We start from the raw sequence: 9291 nt of genomic DNA, 5'->3' as shown, positions 1-9291 counted from the left end.
AACTATTTAAAAGAAGGAGTTAATTCATGGTAGTACAATTGCTTAGTTGTCTTCCTAGACTTCCTTATTTCAGAGTGATGGAATGGTTTAACATTTATTGAGCCTAGAAGATGTGCTTGACACTGCACACAACTCAATAGATAATCATAGTTTCAATGCAAGGAGTTTGAAATAGTCATAACAAAAATAGGGCCCAAAAGGATATCGATGACTCAAACCAAAGTGATGTCTTTATTATCAGCTCCTTCCTGTCAATTCTCTATATTTTTCTTGGTTTGATTTCCCCCCCCCCCATGTCTGGACAGTTATGGCCATCAGACTAGTTTCCCTACCAATTCCTTTTTCTTCCATACTTGCCTTTCCCAAATTTTATATATAAAATATTATTTTTATTCAGATTTCTCCTCCATTTAAAAGCATTAAATACTTTCTAATAGCTATTACATGAGTTCATTGTAGATACTTTGTAGATTTGGATGTCACTGTCTGTCCAAATAACCCCCCACTCACTTTTTTATCCTTTTTGTTTGTTTTGTAGTGTTTTGGGAAATGGTGTTCCTACTTCCGCCTAAAGCCAAACTCAGTGTTACCTTATTCCCCTATCACTCCCTTGAGTATTCATCTACATTGAGAATGCCCTCCATCTCCCGTATTCAACCTTTCTCTTTCGATTTTCTCATTGTCACTCAGCCTAAAGTGTCTCAAACCTATCCCACCTCAAGGAAACAAAACCTAAGTAACTAAACAAACAAAATGGCCTTGGAACACATACTTTCTCTAGCTTCCCAGGTTAATAAGAGTGTTTGTTACAAATGACAAAAATCCTACATCAAATAGTTTAAAAAAAAAAGGAAGAAGAAAGAAAGATCACATATCTCATGCACTTAAAAAAAAAAGATGGAGGTCTTATTTTGAACTTGGCTTTGACAGGAAATCGCATGCTTCAGTCGTTTCCACGAGCTAGCCTCTCACATGATGATAAATGGTTAAGGGAGCTGTAGGTCTCATGTCCTCAAATACCATAATTTAAGCAAGACAATATGCATCTCTGTCTTCAAAATTCCAACATAGATCAATCACATGTATTGGCTCTGATTGGTTACTTGCCCACTCTTGAATCAGTTGCCTGGCCATGGCTCTGGGATATGCTTACTGACATATCTACTGGAGATGAGCCCTAGCACTGGAATGAGATGAACAATCGGTAAGAATGTAAGAGATGTGAGTTCCGTGAAGAGAAAACATTGCCGTATTGATTAAACAATACATCACCGACATCGTGGAGGCAAAGAACAAACACCTACTATTACTAGCTAAGCATCTTGAATAACTGGGCTGCATTGCTCACTTTCCCTGTCTAAAAAGAAATGCACTCTAATTTGTAACTTCCTCAATTCGTTGAAACCTCTTTATCCAAAGGCACACTTGACGAATGCCCACTTTTTTGTGTGTGTTATTTACATTTTATTCAACAAATGTTGAGAGCACCTTACGTCCCTATTGCTGTTAATGTGTACTTAAGATACAGATTGAAGTTGAAGGGTGTGTAAAAGTGTGGGAATTGGGGACTAGCAGGACTTACCGGGAATGACAGGAGATGGTCATCAGAGTAGGGTGTAAGAAATGCGTCATTGGTACTGACACTTCTACAGTATGACCAAGATAATGGTGGCTGAGTTAGGATGTTGTGCAAGATGGAGAAGTGGGGTTCCATGAACAAAAACGTTAAAATTATCAACTACACATATATTGACATCCTGTGGAAGTAGTGATGGTGAAAGTGTTAGTAAAACCAAAGCTACATTGTGAAATATCCTGGGTTTGGTAGAAGGCTGGAGTAACATGGTATAACAGGTGATAAAATAAAATGGCCTGAGATGAGGGAAAGCTAAGGAAAATGGTGGAAAAGAAGAATAGGCGGTAAGGAAGGTTCATGCGTCATGTATGGGGGAAGCAGCATGTATTTGAGAACATGGAGGAAGAACAGTGGCCTCAATGGACAGCGAGGTTTCTATTATATAACAAGCAGGTGAAGTAAACATTCAGACCAGACTTGAAGTCCTAAAAGAAATTGCTAACAGTGGACCATGGTTTCCTGACTGGAAAGCTTCCAGAAGCTGGCAGTGTTGGGAGAAAGACACTAGGCAAAGGTGGCTATGGAGCCTTATGGAAATTAGGGTCTTGAAAGTTGAGGGATCATCTGAAAGTATAGGGTCTCGTAAGACTTACATAAAAGGGAAAAGTGGCATCAGGATAGCAATCCTGGGGACTTCAGAGAAGACGGTGGCGTGAGGTTGTGAGTGTTAGAGTTTAGAGAGGAGTCAACGCCTGGAGTTTCTTCCTAACCTTGGATGATACAGAGAAGGAAAGCTAAGAAGGTACCTTTTCTCAGGGCAAAGAACACCCTGCTTGCTTCTCTTCTTCCCTCAGGATGCAGACAGAGAACATGTGTAGAAGTTTGGGAATGCTCTAAACTTATGCCATGGACGTGAGCTTGGCTTTAGGGAAATAGAGAGGGCAGCAGATGGGGGGAGGTGGGTTGTTACTTTGTGAGGGGTGAAAAGGATAACTATTGCATTGTTCTGTACACCTGAAACTAACAACAACAAAATATTACTAAACAAACAAAAAAAGAAAATAGAAATTCAATGACAGCCACTTGAATCTCTCTTATTTCTGACTTACATTCTCTTAGTTTTCTCCATATTTCAGAAGTTGGTCCATTTCACTTTGTTTAACCTTTTTTTTTTCTTTAAATATTTGTGTGCTACCAGGCTATTTTGTTTTTGATTTTTGTTTCTCTGCCATTATTGGCCATCTTGAATAGCCTGTCACTTTCACATAGATGAAAACCAAAAGTCTTAATGTGACTTTCAGAGCCTTCAGGTCTTCAAACATGGATCCCTTACTTAGCTTTCAGATACAACTTCGAAAGCTACCACACTTGAAATTTAAATTCTGTTCTCCCGATTTATTTGTTAAATAAATTTGAGCATCCTAATATTGCCAGTCACACTACCAGGTGCTAATCCAATGTTACAGAATCTTGTTATGGAATAGCTGCATCCAGACCCTTATGCATATGCATTTCTCCACATAGACTAGTACCTCCTTCCCTGCTTCTATTCACTGGTATTCAGCCTTTTGTACTCCATTTAAGGGGTTATGGAAATCTTCCCAAAATAATCTAATTTCCAAAAGCAGGCATAAAATAGCAGGAGGTTAGATTTTTTTATGCCAAAAAGACAATTAGGAATACAAATGAAGGTATGCATAGAAAGGGAATATAATGCAAGTCTGCTGGAAATCTTACAACCTAAAAGAGAAAGTTCGCATGTTGAGTGGGGCATTTGCAAAGGAAATTATGAGTGCAGCGAGATTTGGGAATGGCTCTAATTTAAGCTCTGCCTCTTACATAGTGAATTGAATGAAAATGAAGAAATACTGTAATTCAGAGAAAGTAACAACTAGAGAGGGTCATGGTAACTGCACCTGTACCCTCCGGTTGAAAAAAATGCAAATTTTATAAAATTGGATTCATACTGGAAAGCACCAAAGAACCCTAAAGTAATATATTGTGCTTATTTTGTCTTCTGTAGTCAGATATCTTTCCCTTTTAAACTTCTCTTGCTTTTAACATTTTTTCAAACATTCTAATTTCTTTTTTTTAATTTATACCTCCTCAGCAAGTTTTATAACCTATAAAGCATATTTTAATGAACAGAGGCCAAAAAACAAGTTGTTGCCTGTAGCACATTAAGTAAACAAAATCCTTACTAATATAAATCATCCTTGAAGATATTAAGACAGTTGTATTTAATATTTCAGTGAGATTATGACCAATAAACAGTGCTTTTCATTGATAATCATATTAGTGTAGCTTTTAAATTCTCTCAAATATAACAGTTACCACCATTGTTGAATATGTCCATGTTATGTTTCTTATTTTCCATATAGGTTTTAAGAAATGGAAGATTATTACAATCACTTTAATTATTATAAATAAAATGTTTGTATGGATATTTGCTTTAAACTTTGTTACTGGTTTTGAAAAAAGACTATCTGTGAATTATTATAAATATGAACAACTTACATTCTAGCAAGTGTTTCTTAGAGAAGATGTTTGAGAAAGCCTTTGGTAGAATTACATTTAAAGTAAGTTTTTAATGATGTTAAATTTTTGATGGCATATTTTAAAAAGTGTAAACATAGTGTCAAAACATTAAATGAGATGTTTTATAATAATGTAACTAACATTAAATAGAAATATATAACAGAAAAAAGATTCTCACATTTGTGTCTATATATCACATATATCACTTAAATTTCAAATACAGCATTTATGTATTAAATACATTTAAGTGATGAAAATAAATGAATATTTCAGTGGTTTGTAATAGAGATATAAAATTTGATCACATTGACTACAAGATGAATACTAAATCCAAATGAGATTTTAAAATGACATCATTTTTGATCCTTGAAAAAATTTACTGTATTTAAGAACTTTTTAAGATATTGCAGATGCTAAAGCCACATATATTTTAAGAATGAAATTGTAGCTGGACTACTTGCAAATATTTAAAAATTACATGACTCTGAATAAAAAGGCCTTTATTTACATGAAAATAGAAATACTTATGAGAAATCAAAATTTGTGTTTTGATCCTATCTTTTGCCTCTCACAATGATAACAAACTACATCTGTGATGCATTCTTCTGAAATGAGAAGCATAAGCTAGTACTGTAATACTTTGCTAAAAGCAGGAGGCAATAGAGAGACAAAGCTTGTGCATAGAGTAAGGAGGTAGACTGTTCTCTTGTCACGTCAACTGCATGAGTGCCCACTAATTTTTGGTGGCCTCAATCAAGGAAGGAACTTTGATTTTCTGAGGCCTTGCTTCCTCATCTGTAAAGCACTGGGCTCTGATTTCTTCAGTTTAAAGTTGAGAACATTAAGGCGTCCTGTGTATACTTCTCAGATTGTGAAGAAAATAAGTAAAGAAAAATGTTTTGCATATTAAAAAATAATATGAATAATAATGAAATTATATAATTTGTATGAATATTTTGAAAAATTCTTATACAGTCTAATTTAATTACAGATGCTAAATAGTTCTGAGGTCTTATGTATCTTTAAGTAAAAATACATTAACATTTAGATTTAGATTATATATACATCATATATATATGTATTTATATCACTCATCAAAATAAAATATAAATTCAAATGTATTATCTCAGAGGATTCTGGGAAGATGGCAGGATAGGAAACACCAGGAATGTGTTTCTGGAGCAACCTGTACAGAGTTTGCTGGAGGCAGGGTGGGCAAAAAGGATCCTGACCTCTAAATGTATCAAGTTTCTACCTCAGATCACCATGGCAACCACAGAAGGGACACGCTATAAATAGCAAGTCTATGCCTTATATTGTGTATTCATGTTTAGTTCTATTACTTCACTAAAAATCAGATTCTCTTTCTCTTCCTGTTTTAGTTTAGTTCCGTAAGACAGGCAACAATGCATATTTTAGTAGAGGTTGGTTGACTTGTGAAATAGTTCCCATAGATCAGAATTTGATTTCTGGTGTGGGCAATTCAATGAATCATTTATTATATCATGCACAGGTGTTCATTAGGGAAGCATCATACTCTAGTGGAAAGAACAGCTATTCTCTCAAGATCATTCAAGTGCAAAATTGCATTAGGGACAATGATAAGAAATTAAGTGACCGTGAGTGCTATCTTTATGCCTTATGTTCTAAGCAATAGAAATGACCCTTATAGTCCCTGTGCTCCCAGCAGTAATGTCTAGTCCTTTCAAAATCGATTCAGGGGACTCAGCATTTTTGTAGAGTATCACATAACTGGGCATATTCCTGCTGGCCTCTCCATACCATTCTACAATTCTTTTCTTTTCCTGGTCGTCATCTATTTCAATTTCTAAGATTACTATTTTAAAACTCCTCTACATCTCAAATCTCTAATCCCATCTCTCTCTTAATATAAGATCTAATCTCATTTCACATAGAAAATTTAAATCCAAGAACCAGCAACAAACAGCTGAAATCTCCAAATCTTTAAATCTATCCACTCTTACTTAGATATCAATGCTTTTGTTTACAGACAAACACTAAGATCTCCGACTTTGGAGTTCCTTCCCCTTCTCAGAGCAGTTTCTTGACTAGTTTTTTTGTTTGTTTGTTTTTTTTAAGCTGAGCCATCCTGCCACCTGTTGGCAGCTCAGCTCGGGCTGGGCATCGAACCTCTGCTGCTCAGAGCTCACACTCTTGAGCGAGCTCTTAACCAACTGAGCCACTCGGCCGGCCTCAGAACAGTTTCTTATAAGGTCTGCTTAATCATATTCTCTCCCTTTTCTTAGTCCCCATTTGTCACACGACACATTGCAGTCAGGGATATACTGAACCAACCCACTGAAGGACGTCTCTTGAAGCTCCAAATGGCTTCCATGAAAGGAGCATTCAAAACTTAACTTGCTGGACTTCCATCAGTGCTTCATACCTCTATGTCTGACAAGTCTCTTCTGATTAAGTTATGACCCTTCTTTCTTCTGTGACAATGAACACTGATTTTTTTTTTACTTATTTACCTCCTACTCTCTTTATTTCTTAAATACTGTTACATCTGATATCTCTGCCTCTTAATCTGTGAGAGTTCTGAAAGTCCACCCTTTTTATTGGCGTTAATAGCATCTAGCCTAAGGATGTGTAATGAAAGTGGTAATGGCATGTGACACTGTCACCCAGGTGGTGGCAGTACTCATATTACCTTGAAATTGCTAATGAATTGCCTGTGCTTAGGTGACTGAATCTCAAAAGGGGCAACTCTTGGTGCTGCAAGAAAGTGAAAGAATGAAACAGTCATCAAGGAGATTAGTGTGACCTAAAACCATCAAGAGAGCATAATTTAGAATGTGAGATATGAGGGCAGGTAGGATGGTAACTATGACATGCACGCGCGTGTGTGTATGTGTGTACACACACTTTGCTGTGTGCGTGTTAAACATATACTTTCTCTTAAACAGCATATTCTAGGGAAAGTCTCACACACACACATACACACATGTACTAAATTATGTATAACACTGTGATATATGTAATGAATACAAGGTAATGAAAGAAAAAAGCATAACTTAATCTAGGGAAGTTGGGGAAGGTTCCCTGTGTTCATGTATAATATTTAAATCATTAACATGGGTTTCCTTTTTAAATAAGTGTACCTTTTCACCAAATAGCATTATACGTGAGCCTATACCACATATTAACACTTAGACAAGTGAAAGCAATAGATACTAAAAAAAAAAAAAAAATCGCGGGATCTAAGTATCAACTATGCTAGCTGAGTAGATTAGGAGAGGAAGAAAAGTAAAGCTGTCACCTGAATAACTTTGTTGATGATCCTCTGACACGGTCCTTCATTACTTTAGTACAATAGACATTGGTCTCTATGTCATATTAGCTATTAGCTCTCCTATGATGGTGGTTCTTCCGTAGACATTATACTCACAATGTTGCATTCAAATTCTAATAATTTCTTTGTTGCTATTTTTGTCACCATTCCCCTGCCCATATTAAGTAGGCTTCTTTCCTTGTTTAAAGTACCTAGTACTAAGTGTGTTCAACTAAGCAAATGATATTGGTGGTTATGGGGAACTTCGGTCCAGTGGATTTCTGCTCCCTAAACGTTTCGAGAGAAGTCGCAGAAGCCGTCTGCCATATTTCCTACCACCCAGGCTTCCCTGGAAGTCATTTCTACGCGTTAAAGCTGATCGGCCTCTTACTTCCTACTTCACTTAGTATTTCAACATCGTTTTTGGCTACATTAGGTCTCATTTTCACACATTGTTGATTAACCTGAATTCCTTGAGTATTTCTATCGACTTGTTACTCTGCTTTTCTTCCCAGATGGCATAGCGTTGCTTTAATTAAACAAGGACATGGGTGTAAATGCATGGCCTTCTCAAATGTTATGCTTTGAGATTTCAATGACGTATTACTCTCACTTAGAAAAATCTTCATTGTTTCTCTTAATTCCTTAGTGAATGCCCCCACAGTAAGCCCTGGAAACTATCTCTTGTCTCAGTCCTCAGTTTCATATATTTAACAACTTTTAATTCAAGTAGGCAATCCCTTCTCCTTCCTCCTAATTTATTAATAAGTAACAAAATTAATGTACGTAACCATGTTTGTGTTTTTCCTCATTTCAGTACATACTCATTCCTTGCACATACGATGTAAAGTTTTTAATCTAGCAAAAATTAAGATGCATTCATGAACTATGAGAGAATGAGGCTTTAGTTTCAGAAACTTAAATTAAGAGGAACAGGCAGAGTCTGAAAGTTTAAAAATGGAAGAGGCAGGCTCAACAGGAGTCCTTGGTCATAAATGTGAAACGGATCCCATGGAGACCCAAAATGGCAACAATCCAACGTGCCATGGCCTCTTAGGAACCTTCCCTCAGTACTCCCGTGACTTCACCTCCTCCCACACTACCTGTTGCATCCCGCTAACCTCCTCATTGTTTCTGCAACACACCAAACACACATCCACAGCCCTTTACTCTTTCTCCACCTCGCCTGAAATCCGCTCCTGTAAATGTCCCAATTCCTAGCTTTCTCACTTCCTTCTTCAGTCAAATACGTCCACGTCCACCCTGATCACTGTGGGTAAAACTGCAATCCCCACCACTTTCTCTATCCCCTTTAGGAGTTTATTCCACTTTACAGCACTGAGCACCATCTGGCACAACGTATAGATCTTTTTTTTTTTCTTTCTCCATTGCCTGTTACTTAGATAAAAAGCTCCCTAAGGGTGAAAACTTTGTCTTCGTTGTTCACTCTTGTACCCCAGCTCCCAGAACGATGCATAATGCATGATACATATTGAATAATGCGTAATGAATAAATACAGTGAGCCTGATCCCTGTGGTAAAGGGGTGTTTCAGGAATAGAAACACACTTCAGAAGCCCTGGGTAAGGAAATGGGGGAACACATCCCAGCATCCACGTTAGAAGCTGTGACATCAAATCCATCATCAATAATAAAAACAAAATTTAGGCATGCTGCTCTAATAATATTGTTCCACTCAATTCTTTTAGCTCCTTGCTACAGAGTTTCAAACTGGTATCTTGATTTCAACATAGAATGATGATATTTAATACTTCCTCATGACCGGTTTCTGTAGTCTATTATCACTTCCTATCTCTTCATAAGGAACTTTCAAACACACAAGAATTTTATAAATGTTTTCCCAAACCACAAGTATAAAACAT

Source organism: Hipposideros armiger, unplaced genomic scaffold, assembly GCF_001890085.2.
Source record: "Hipposideros armiger isolate ML-2016 unplaced genomic scaffold, ASM189008v1 scaffold_398, whole genome shotgun sequence".
Lineage (NCBI taxonomy): Eukaryota > Metazoa > Chordata > Mammalia > Chiroptera > Hipposideridae > Hipposideros > Hipposideros armiger.
This window is presented reverse-complemented; position numbering follows the sequence as displayed.